Source organism: Schistocerca cancellata, chromosome 2 (genome assembly GCF_023864275.1).
Source record: "Schistocerca cancellata isolate TAMUIC-IGC-003103 chromosome 2, iqSchCanc2.1, whole genome shotgun sequence".
Taxonomy (NCBI): Eukaryota; Metazoa; Arthropoda; class Insecta; order Orthoptera; family Acrididae; genus Schistocerca; species Schistocerca cancellata.
The window spans coordinates 1,047,176,091-1,047,189,613 of record NC_064627.1 but is presented as its reverse complement, the minus strand read 5'-3'; the positions used below and the strand labels follow the sequence as shown (position 1 = coordinate 1,047,189,613).

The window sequence follows — 13,523 nt, the reverse complement described above, 5'->3', positions numbered from 1 at the left end:
GATTATGTACCATGGAAGTTTCTTTGTGTAGACTTGGGACAACTTTTGTAGTAAGTATATTGTCCCTCAATTTTTGTGAATCTCACACCACTTACCCATAGTGAACAGTATCTGCAGCTTAGTTCGCCTTTTTCCTCCCACAGCTTGGCTTGCAAGTATTGTAGAGAAAACTTCTGCCATTACATCTTTGGCTAACTGTGGCTCACAATTACAGCAAACAGTTTTACAATTTGAGAGCGAAGTCTTTTGACGCTTCACTGTTGTATAAGACATTCTCAGATTTGTTGTCGCCTCAGTTCAGGATACAACCTCGAGCTTTCGACAATTTCCTCTACGTCTTCGTCAGAAGCAACTGACTGCCGAACTATTGCTCCGATGGCCTCATAGCCCAAAGACGCCTTCTGACTGGTCGGTAGGTACGTCATGCTGTCGCAAATGGTGCTACGGCTTTGTTGGTGGCGCCACCACTACTGCCGTGACGTAAACATTGCGACGAATATCTGTCGCACTCTGCATCGAGAGCTCGCTTCCGTGCACCGCTAAGGTTATATCCGTTGTCACGGGTGATTTTTTCGCACATTCATATTCCTACAGCCTGAAATTACGTAGTTCCAGTATTTGGGAGCCTGGGACAAAACTTCCTAGCAATGTAAACATATACTCTAATCTGAATACCAGCCAGCCAACACCACTTACTGAAGTTTGTGTGCGTGCGCGTGTATCAATCTTAGTGGAGGCATCGGAGTGGAGCCCGGGGTCTAGGTTAGGTTGGAAGGCAACTGTCTGTTGTGAGTTGGCGAACATACATACACCATCTCGTGGTTGAAAGCCATCTGGACGTACCACATTCCTGTAATACTAGGCACTGAAGAAACGCAGCAGGACACAAAACCACGCAGAATACTGAACTAAAAGCTCGCGAATTGGGCTGTGCCCAAGGAAACGCTTGATGGTCTTATTCCAACAGCACGTGACAAAATGATGAGGCAGTGAAGGTTCTTACTACTGCCGACCAAGACGCGATGACTGACGCCATTGCAGATACAACATAAACACTTGCCCCAGAAAATGATGGGCCTTCTCAATGAAGAGGGCAACGGCCTTGCCGCAGTGGATACAGCGGTTCCCGTGAGATCACCGAAGTTAAGCATTGTCGGGCGTGGTTGGCACTTGGATGGGTGACCATTCAGGCCGCCATGCGCTGTTGCCATTTTTCGGGGTGCACTCAGCCTTGTGACGCCAATTGAGGAGCTACTCGACCGAATAGTAGCGGCTTCGGTCAAGAATACTATCAAAACGACCTGGAGAGCGGAGTGCTCAGCCCACGCCCCTCCTATCCGCATCCTCCTCTGAGGATGACACGGCGGTCGGATAGTTCATGTAGGCCACTCGTGGCCTGACGACGGTGTTTCTCAATGAAGAACCGCCTTAGGAGATACTATCAGCGTACTGGGTGCCTGTTCCGTGAACTGCACGTCAACTGACTCGAGGGTATAGTACAGGAGAAAATACAAACATTTCGAAACGAGCAATGGTGAGCAGAATCTATCAGGGCTGGATACCAGCCGTCCTTGAGTGTGGAAGCTTGCCAGACACGTCACCAGGGAGAAACATTACATTCCCATTCTACAAGGACCAGACAGCCCAACTTACTCCGCGATGGAGAAGGCAGAGCTTATGTTACAACACTTGCAGCGTCCTTCATGCCGTATCTGGCTCCTTCAGATCCAGTATTCACATTAGAAACGGACCAGGGTGTTAAATGACTTAGCCCACCCATGCGCAACGAAATCAAATGTACTAGCACAAACGAAATTACTTGGGCTATCAAGCATACCAGTGCTGGGAAAGCCCATGGTCTTGACGGTATTCATATCCGTGTCCTCCAGAAGTTCACAGAGCCGTAGAATACCTGGCACAGACAACGAATGCCATCTTAAAACATGAACACTTCCCTGCCTTTTGGAAGGCGGCGAATGTCCTGATATTCAGGAAAACAGGGAAAGACCACTCCCACATAATTACATACCCATCAATCTACTGTCTCGCTCAGCAAGACTGAGGGGGTAATACTACAATGCATCACTAGGCACTGCATTACCAAAGACCCCCTAAGATCGGAACAATTCGGCTTAAGAATCACCACTCAGCAACGCAACTCCTCCGTGTAGTCGAACCTTTAACACATGGCTATAACATGAAGGAAGCCACAGGGGCCTTGTTCCTATACATCGAAAAAGCTTTCGACTGTCTCTGGCACAACGACCTTATACACTGACTGCGCGAAGCTGGTTTTCCGGACGGACTTACGTCTCACACTTATCTCACGAACAAATGAACAGATGTTTTAGCACTAACGTGCAAGGCAAACAACTCTCAGTTAACGAGAATTTCGCTCTCATTGAAGTATATGGCAGAAATAGTGAGTCGTCAAGGAATTGTGAAACGAATCCTGTCGTCCAAGACCGTGTGCCACGAAGATCGCAGATTCGCCACCGGGTGTCAGGGGGGGGGGGGAAATTCACAGGCTGAGTAAGGCTTAAGTGCTGTAGTGTGCGAGTGAGACGGAAGAGAACCTACGTCATAGGGAAACCCCGTAGAAGCTGTCGGTGGCCGTGGGGACATAGCAGTGTTAAATAAGACGGACCTACTATCGGCCATCAAGGGAAACATTTAGGGAAACTAATTCTGTGGTAATTCATAAATTTGCATGGTGATCCCAATAATATTTGAATTTTGGTCATATCTATAATAGTTTAGTTAATTTCAATTTAACAGTAAATCATAGTTTTGTAACAATGACCTGAAGGCTAAAATCTGAATGCTTTGGTCGATCTTAACGATCGACATTTCATATACAAGCGCATCATTAAAATGACAAATGTAAATATCAAGTCTGTAACTTTGTTTAAAAGATATTATCAGTACTTTCAGTTAAGATCAGATCTTTTCCTCCACACCAAAGTCACTGAACGATGACAGCGTGAAACCTTATTGAATCATTAGGTAACAATGTTCGTTGTAACGTTTAGTGCGTAAGAGTTACTATCTTTCTTCATTTCTTTAATAAACAGCACATTGATGTAAGGCTACTGGCCGTGGCATTCAAAGCTAAGAAGGAAATTGTATTGGTTTTATGTAAAAGAATTTACTATGTAATGCATATTATTGTTACTTTATTTAGAATGTGAAAGTGGTCAAGCTTAAGTTATTTATATATGTTGAAGTGTAAAATAATGTAGAATAAACTGTAGCCAATCAGATGGACGGCTTCAGGGAAGGGAACTGCCCTAGTCGGTTGAGCGAGGGTATTCGCCACACGGTAGACGTGCGGGAGACGGGCAGAAGCGGAAGCAGACAGTTGTGGTCTGGAAACCAAAGGGTACAGTTCGGATTGAGACGCGGAAGTGTACAATCGATGTTTCGGCAGCTAGGAAGTGAAAGGAGTTAAATTTCGCGTAGTGTGGCATCGCAGGACTTGGTCTCTGAGCGGTGAGCAGCCGCGCGCCTGGTGTGAACTAACTTTTTGCGTAGTTAACGAGGTGGAGTATTTGACTTATTTCGCGGTGAGACTGAATGATCGAACTGTGTCAAATGGATATCCGCTCGAGTGTAATAGTAATTCTAAATACGAACACTTTCGCTATTAGTTAGCTTTCTGAATGAACATTATTCTAACCAAGTCTTAATTTAGCACCCAATATTATTACTGTTATTATATGTTATATTAAGTTTCTATGTTTCATAGAATTTCGCAAACTTGCCGTCAGCCAGACAATGTAACCAAAGGGTCAGAAGTGTCAGATTTAGGGCGTGTAAAGCGACATGTGCGGTTCAACCCCTAGACCAGTTTGAGACAAGACATTTCGACGAAGAGGAAGCGCATGTGAGCCCGAACATCTTTGGAATTTTAGCTCGCACAATCGACAACACAGTATACAAGCTGGAGAACCCCAGGGTAAGATCCTGGGGCCCCATCTTGTTCAGCCTGTGTATTAATTACTTTTCAGCAACACAAAACACGTTAGACGTCTACGCGGATGATACAGCCATCCTTGCTCAAGACTGGAAACTGTGCAACGTAAATTCACGAATACAGACGGCAGTCAGAACAGCCGAGCCTTGGCTGGAACGATGGTGTATTGAAGTAAACGTCGACAAGTGCGAAGCAGTTCTGTTCACACACAGACCGAAGCAACTGCACAAAGATCAACACTGTCTACAGGTAACACTAAATGCACTCCCAATACGTTTCAGAGAGAGACGTACGTGTGTACGTACTTGTGTACGTATTAAATTCCCTGCTGTAGCCCGTTGGTCGGCTTTAATAGCAGCTGGCATATCCAGGTAGTCTGATTTGCAGGGGCTTGTTCAAGTTGTCGCTTGTGGATGTGTGTGAGTTCGCCATACATGGTTATGCTCTAGCTAGTAGAGTCTTTGCCCGCTTATGCTTCCACCTATGGTTGTGGTCAGTTTCCCAGAGTAAGGATGAAAGGATTGTTAGTGTCTCGAATTCCTGTATAGTCGCGTGGTGTTTTTTTTAAAAATACTTTGAGGGTTTCAAGGTGCTATTTATTGTGAAAATATACGGTGTGTGTGTGGGCGCAGCGTGGAGCATTGCTACTGATGCGTAGCACTTTGTTCTGTATGATGTGCAGGAGGCGCAGGCGTTCAGTATACTTTAACTGTTGAGCATTGGTTAGCAACGCAATGCAAATGGCGGCAGCTCCATGAGCCGCAACTCGCAGCGGCAATCTGATCGATGACGGCTTCCGTAACCCGCCGAGGAAGTGGTAAGCGAAGCAGCATGCGTTGCCAACACCCCAAGCGCTCGAAACCAGCAATCGATACGTCATAGTGGACGCGACTACGGCTCCGGACGACGGCATGACGTCACAGCCGCAACAACCTCCACGACCGTCACAGAAAAACCCGCCTATCGTGATGCAGTATCACATACAAGGAACTGTATGACTGGCTAAAGGAAAACATGAAGCATCCGTTTTCTGCCGAGCAGGCCAGAGGGAACAAATTAAAACTGTCTCCTCCATTGAAGACTACGTGGAACTGTGAGGAGCTAGGGGTGTACTCATGTATACCTTCCCAGCTATTCAATCACCCACACTGAAGGTGGCCCTGAGAGGCGTCGTCGCTTCCCTCAAAAATGAAGTAAAAGAAGAATGGGAACGGATGGGCTACACTGCACACGTCATGGACTTCCACAGAATGCCTGGCACCAACCAGAAATCTGGGCTACGATTAGTCGTCCTTCCTGACTCCCTGGACAGCAGAAAAATCCTTCAGATCCACAGGCTCTTCACTCTAGAAGTCTCAGCAGAAATATTGAGAAAACAGTGCGAAATTACGCAGTGTTTCTGCTGTCAAAGCTTCAATCATGTCGCCAGACACTGCACCATGCACTGGGTGTCAAATGTGGCGTACCCCACGACAGACGGCAGTGCCCGGTTCCTAAGCAGCAACCTGCGCATTGTGGGCTTTGCGGGGGGTAACCACCCTGCAAATTACAAGATGTGCCCGAAGCATAAAGACGCGAGTCGGTCGATGAGAGGCCTTGCCACCACTCACTTCCAGGGAAACAGAAGACACTGTTTTAAGAGGCACCCCAGCCAGCCAGCGATATGCTGAAGAGCAGCAGAAAGGAAAGCCACCTCTGATTGACCGACGAATCGCAAACATGCAGCAACAACAGCAATGGCCTGCACCTTGGGCACAGCAAGGACCTATAAGGATGTCTCGTGATAATCCTGATCAGTCTACTTTCCCACCACTACATTGTAGATGACCTTTAGCATCAGCCGCACCATGATGACCTGCAGCATCAGCCGCACCGCAACCACCACAGCAGCAGATGTCAACCATCCTACGCCAAAATAGTGCAGCTCGTGACAGAGAGATGTCACAGATCAGTAGGGCCATACAAGCCCTGCCATCAGCCTTGGCAGCAACAGTCGGAGCCGCGATTCTGAATGTGCTTCGACCTACTGGCAATCCGACACTCAACCCACAATGGCCAGAGCCCGTAGAATTGATCTCTGCATGGCTACCTACAATACCAACATCATCTTCCACGACCTTCTGGAAGTAAGACAATTCCCGACTGACGAAAATGTTGACATATACCTCATTTCCGAGACTAAGCCAAGACTGAGCTAACATTGCCAACTACTGCTGCTACAGAACCGATCGGTTAACAGTGGGTTGTGGAACAGCAATCTACATCAAGCTATCAATCAAGCACTACCCTGTGCCGGTACCAGCCATGGGAACAATTGAAGCCACAGCTGTGGCAGTGTAAACATCCGCGGGACTAGTGACTTTTGTTGCGGTGTACCGACCTCTGAAACCAGTATTAAACCCAGAGGATGCGATAGCTCTACTTCAGATGAGAGGAAAACTCCTTGTAGCTCGAGACATGAACGCTAAACATGCCGCCTGGAATTCGCCAACCACCACCTACAGTTGACAGCACTACCTGCAAGCCCTAGAGCAAGCTGATGGCTTTGCATGTGGCCCGGATGAACCAACTTGTTATCCATCACATGGAAACCCGGACATTGAGATAGCCATCACGAAGGGGCTCAACCAGTACTTGACAGCTGAAGTGAGGCATGCCCTCAACTCCAGTCACTTGCCGGTCATCTTTTGCCTTGCTGCAGAAGCAACTCATCAACCACCATAGTTGAACTTCTGACGAACAAACTGGAATCAGTTCAACGACTCCATCAATCAGGACTTACCACCTCAACCGGATGCTGACGATGTTGAAGCTGCGTTGGCAACTCTTGATGAAGCCCTTAACACAGCAATCAGAGAGCTTAGAGCTAACACAGAGGCATACCGACAATCTTTCTTTCCACGAACAATAGGAGACTGGAATAAAAGGGAGAGCCATACAGGAACGTATTACCAGATAGCAACTTCTGCCGGATTTCCGATTCGGATTCCGGAAGAACCACTCTGCCCCGCAACAGATCATGAGAGTGGTTGAAGCAGCCTCAGAGGTTACTGCGGGATAGTGCTACTAGCTGTAGCTGAAGCCTTCGACTCAGTCTAACAGAGGGCTACTCTAGAAGTTATACACAAGCGCGCGACTCGCAGTCGAGCAGCCGACCCGAGCGGAACGCTGCTCTCTGCACCTGGCGTAGCTGCCCGCGGATAGCTCCTTGGAGTGGTCTCTAATAAGCTGCAACTGGCGTAGCTGCCAGTGACGCTCTTCTGAGCGGCACGAACCCGCGCAAGCTGCTTAACGCTTTCGGACGCTTAGTGGCAAGAGCTTCGGCTCAACTTCCTGCAACTTCGGTTGCAAATTTCCCCAGCGGGACTCTCCCGTTCTTTGGTAGGGTAATCTCAGTGTCAGGGGCCCGTTCACGTCGGATAACCCCGCGCACTGTAGGCCGCTCTCTTCAACCCGCGCTCTCTTGCGCCGCGCATTGCACTCCGCGCAGATAGGTCGTAGGGACACCCCTCTTCTGTAGGAACACGAGACACAGCGCTTTCGCTAAAAAGCAAATATTGTCGCTCCTTGAAAAGAGCAAAATTGTCGTGCATCCATCCTTCCCTATCCAAATAAATGAATACTCCCGAAACAGCAAAGATGTCCGATCTTTCCTGTGCTTCCCCACCACTCACCCGCAGCAAAGCTGCAGCACAAGAGGCGGTAATGCCGGCTACTCCCGCCATTATTTCCGTCCCACTGTCCACCTTCCAAGAGCAGGTTGTCTTGAAGGACAAACAGATCGCGGAACAGCTGGAGTTGATCGCAGAGCTGATGGGCAGTAAAAACACAGACAAACACCCACACCACACACACAGGCACCTGCTTAACAACGGAACGACATGCCCCCTATTTCACCTCTGGCGGCCCAGGCACCGACGGAACCGGATCCAGAGCCGACAGAGGACACAACAAAAACAGATGAAGACGGGCCGTGGCAGCAGGTCGGACCAAGGCGCAAACAGCAGCCAACTACGCAAACAAGTGAGCCCACAAACTCACGAGCCAACGGCCGAGCGCTGCTGCCAACACCATCTACGTCGCGAACAAACAATAACACAGGGACCAACACAAACAACCCTGCGACTGCAGCAACCACAAATATACACGCAGCTACGCAGAACACAAACACCGCGACTGGCTTCCCACCGGTCATCATTCACAACTATGGAGACCTAAGTCTCCTAAACAAGGAATTTAACAATAAGCACAGCCCCACAACATACTACTCTAACCTCACCGGGGAACACGCTGCACTGTACGTGGCGAACAAGGCAGACTACACGAATCTACTGGACTTTCTCAAAGAAAGGAAGGTAGAACACTTCACGTACAGGACAGTCTTGGAAAAAACACAACAGTACGTGATAAAGGGGATAGACTCACGAACCCCGACCGACACGGTACACAATGAACTCTCTGCTCTCGGGTGGGAGTGCATTCGGGTAAACCGAATGTCAGAGTTCGGCACAGCGAGACCGTCACATAACTACATGGCGGAGTTGGCCGACACGGCCAAATCCCGCGACCTGCTGAAGTTAAAGCTATTTCTTCACACGGTCGTTAATGTAGAGGTGTACAACACGCCGCGCACGCCCCAACAATGCCGCAACTGCCAGCGCTATGCGCACGCGGGTATCAGATGCGGTCTCGCACCCCGCTGCCGCATTTGCGCTGGCGGTCACACAACCCAACGCTGCAAACTCCCCCATACAGCACCTCGCAAGTGCGCCAACTGTGGTGCTGCCCATCCGGCAAACTACAGAGGGTGCATTGCATACAAAGCAGCTCTGAGGCGCAAAATCGCGAAACATGCGAAACCTACCGCCATCACAGTTCCAAAACCGCCCCCGCGCCCAGTAAGAAGTGGAATATCCTTCGCTGGAGTGGTCGCTGGCAGCCCCAGCAGCGCAGGACGGTCAGAGGAGCCCCAGAGCTCTGAACACGATCAGCAAACACCCCCAGCAACAGACACACAACAGACAAGCACAACAAATGACACCACACCCGCACCGGGCACACCACACGAAACAAGCAACACCACCCTACCCCCTGAGATCGCGAACTGCAGCTCACCACAGGCTACAGAAAACGTACCTACACAGGGACAACCACAGCGCCAGAGGAGGAGGAGGAGGAGGAGGAGGAGGAGGAGGAGGAGAAATAGCTGCAGCACGAGGAACACGACCACACCACAACAAGAACACCAACACCCACGAACACATCCCGGACACCAACTCAACAACCCACATAACACACCCACTCACCACAAAGAATACACAGGCGCCCACAACTGCCACACAAACAACCGACTCGCAGGCCAGCCCTCACCAAACGCCAACACTGGAACAAGCGGCCGCTAACACGACCAATAACTCGCAGGCCGACATGACCAACATTACAACAACATTCCAGAGAATAATGGAAACATTATTCCCCGGACGCATGACCACCGAAATAGTCACGAAGATTATGGGGTGTGTCTCAACTCTTCATGCAGTTCATGTCGGGTACGCTCAACTGGACTAGCTTCCAAGCCACTATCACACCGCTTTTTAAACTACTACATGGATAATACACCACACCAGCCCCGAAACGCAGACTTAAACACAATCACACAGATCCTGTTTTGGAATGCCAACGGGATCGCAAGCAAAAAAGCCGAGATGGCCGCGTTCATGGAGCGAAAGGGTATCCGAATCGCTCTTGTGAACGAAACACTGCTTACGCCTCGCAAACAATTGAACTTCCCACGTTATTGCGTCTATCGTACCGACCGAGCGGATGGCAGGAGGGGAGGCGGCACGGCAATCATACACAGAGACATAAACCACACGAACATCGAGCTCCCAGCACTTGAAAGACTAGAGGCTACGGCCGTCAGGGTCAAGTTCAACGGAGCCAACACCACACTGGTATCGCTATACAATCCTCCTAAAAACATAGTAACACGCGATATCAGCACAGCACTCAACATAGCACCGCGGGTAATAGCCGCTGGAGACCTCAACCCAAAACACCCTGATTGGAACTCACGAACACGAACCTCCAACGGCAAGAAACTGTACGAACACGCACTAGGCCGAAACTACATTATACTCGGACCGGACGTTCCCACGTTCGTGCCTACACAGGCCCGACATAGGCCAGACGTGTTAGACATAGCCCTCATAAAGGGCACCACATGCACACTCAACCTGACGGTTGAAAACGATCTGGACTCAGACCACATGCCTTTATTACTGCACATGGAAGAGACACTGCAGGACATCGAACCACGCAGGATGCTTAACTACAAGCGTGCGGACTGGACACTGTTCAAGGAAACGCTTGATAGTCGCATTCCTGACACCCACGAAATTAACAACACACAGCAAATCGATGAGGCTGTGGAGTCTCTCACAACTGCCGTCCAAGACGCAATGACTGGCGCCATTCCATTTACAACACCAAGACAACACCCGACGGCCCTGCCCCAGGAAATCCTGGGCCTTATCTCAATGAGGAACCGCCTCAGGAGATACTGGCAGCGTACCAGGCGCCCGTTCTATAAACTGCACGTCAACAGACTCCAGGGCATAATACGGAATAAAATTCAAACATTCAGAAACGAACAATGGGGACAGAAACTCGCTCGGCTGGATACCACACGTCCTGGCGTGTGGCAGCTGGCCAGACACTTCACCAGGGAGAAACATTACATTCCCACGTTACAAGGACCAGACGGCCCAGCCTACTCCGCGACGGAGAAGGCAGAGCTTATGGCCACAACACTTGCAGCGTCTTTCATGCCGAATCTGGTTCCTTCAGAGACAGCATTCACACTTGAAACGAACCAGGAGGTTACGCGACTTGTAGCCCAGCCCTCGCGCGACGAAATAAGACGTACTAGCACAAATGAAGTCACATGGGCTATCAAGCACACCAACGCTAGAAAAGCCCCTGGGCCTGATGGCATTCAAAACCGTGTCCTCCAGGAGTTCACGGATAAAGCCGTAGAATACCTCACACACCTAACGAATGCCATCCTGACACACCAACACTTCCCTGACTTTTGGAAGGCGGCCAAGGTCCTGATGTTCAGGAAACCAGGGAAAGACCACTCCCTCCCACAAAATTACCGACCCATCAGTCTGCTGTGCTCGCTCAGCAACATTGTTGAGAAGGTAATACTAAAACGTATCACTAGGCATTGCATCGCCAACGACACTAAGACCGGAGCAATTCGGCTTTAGGAATCACCACTCGACAACACAACTCCTCCGCGTAGTCGAACATATAACACACGGCTACAACATGAACAAAGCCACAGGGGCCGTGTTCCTAGACATCGAAAAGCCTTTCGATCGTCTCTGGCACAACGGACCCATACGCAAACTAAGCGAAGCTGGTTTCCCGGACGGACTCTTACGTCTCATACACTCATATCTCACGAACAGATGTTTCAACACTAACGTGCAGGATAAACAATCAACACAACACGGTATCCAAGCTGGAGTACCCCAAGGAAGCATCCTAGGGCCCATCTTGTTTAACCTGTACATTAATGACTTCCCAGCGACACGAAACACGACGTTAGCCGTCTACGCGGATGACACAGCCATCCTCGCGCAAGACTGGAAACCGTCGAACATCAACTCACGAATACAGACAGCACTCAGAACAGCTGAGCCTTGGCTGGAGCGATGGCGTATTAAAGTAAACGTCGACAAGTGCGAAGCAGTTCTTTTCACACGCAGACCGAAACTACTGCGCAAACACCAACACTGTAAACCGATAACACTACATACACGCCCAATACGTTTCCGAGAGAAAGATACCTTTGTGTCTGGCTGGACCGGAAACTTACATGGGGGACCACATCGAATACGTTGCCAACCGAGCGCACACGAGGCTCAAACAGCTCTACCCAATGCTCAACAGGGAAATCACACTGAATAGGAGGGTGTCGAGGTCCTTATACATGACACTGATTAGACCTCTGATGACGTACGCAGCTCCCGTCTGGGAATATGCAGCTCCCACACGACTGCGCCGCCTGTAGATCATACAGAACAAAGTGCTACGAATCATTAGCAATGCTCCACGCTACACACGCACCGTGGATCTTCACCATGAATACCGCCTTGATACCCTCAAGGAAGTATTCAAGAAACACGCCACACGACTATACAGGAACTCGAGACACTAACAATCCTTTCATCCTCACTCTGGGAAACTACGATCACAACCACAGGTGGAAACACAAGCGACCAAAGACACTGCTAGCTAGGGCATAACCACCTATGGTAAACTAACATACGCAAACAGCGACAAACGAAGGTAAGCCCCTGCATATCAGGAACACTGACTGGCAACTACCAGCTGCTATTAGAGCCGACCAACAGGCCACAGCAGGGGCACCGACGAGCTCGCCCACAGACGCACGAACAATCTCCCAACACTCTCTCACACTGTGCCTCCGGTATATGACCTAACGGACACAAGACAGATAACAAACCTAACAGTTGCAGGTTGCAGGACGCTGAACGAGGACTGTACCAGCACCCAGCGCCAGCCGCCGAGCAGCACAAACGCACAACGTCAAGGTATCGACATGCATGATACCCACTACTAACAAAGCCTATCCTTGCACAACCTATCGCAGGCAGCAAGACAACCGCTACTGCTCTTGCCGCCCGACCTGACTTTCGCAGAGGTTTTTTCCCTTGGCTCTTGCCTTGGCACTTTTTTTCCTCTGCCCTTCAAACCGCTACCCTTCGTCAGATTTCGACCAATCTATCTCCAGATGAGCGCGTATTAATGGTTAATCCTAACCAGACGTACGCAAACATCGCAGTACCCACATCCTGCGACACCTCACTTTAGTGAATACTAACCCTTATGCAGAGATGGCAGTAGACCTTTTGTGTTGGCCATCATGCCGGTGTGGGCGTGGAGGGGCTCCACCTCTATAAAAAAAAAAAGAGTTATACACAATGGAGCATAGTTCAGCAAATTAAAAGCTGTCTCACGGATAGAATTCACTCTTTTATAGAAGGAACAGCCACCTTCCCCAAAAGGCTGTATTCGTGCTGGGGCGCCGCAGGGTTCGATTTTGGGGCCCATATTGCCCTGTTTGTACACTGCGGACACACTAACAGCGCCTGGTGCACACCAGACAATATGCAGGCGACACAGCCTTCTACACATGTAATGCTGACAATGACCTGGCCATCTGTAGGCTGCGAAGGGTTGTAGATGACAAAACTTGGGCCTATCACTGGCGCGTCACCAACTCTGAAAACACGCAGGCTATGCTGATCACCTGGAGCATCGAAAGGCGCGGACCACCTCAACGCTAGCCCTCCACCTAAGCGGAACCCACTCCCCTGGCGGAGAACCGCCAAGTATTTTGGCATAACCTTCGACTCACGTCTTATGGGGAAGTCCCATATAGACGAGGTCTACAGGAATGTGTGCCAGAATCTCTACCTATACCCAATCCTCAACACTACTCTTCCCTGCT

At 49.7% G+C, this 13,523-nt stretch overlaps 1 pseudogene; it reads left to right on the top strand.

The window, feature by feature from the left end:
• The first annotated feature begins 1,092 nt into the window (after positions 1–1,092).
• Positions 1,093–1,210, top strand: LOC126163477 (5S ribosomal RNA; annotated as a pseudogene).
• The last annotated feature ends 12,313 nt before the right edge of the window (positions 1,211–13,523 follow it).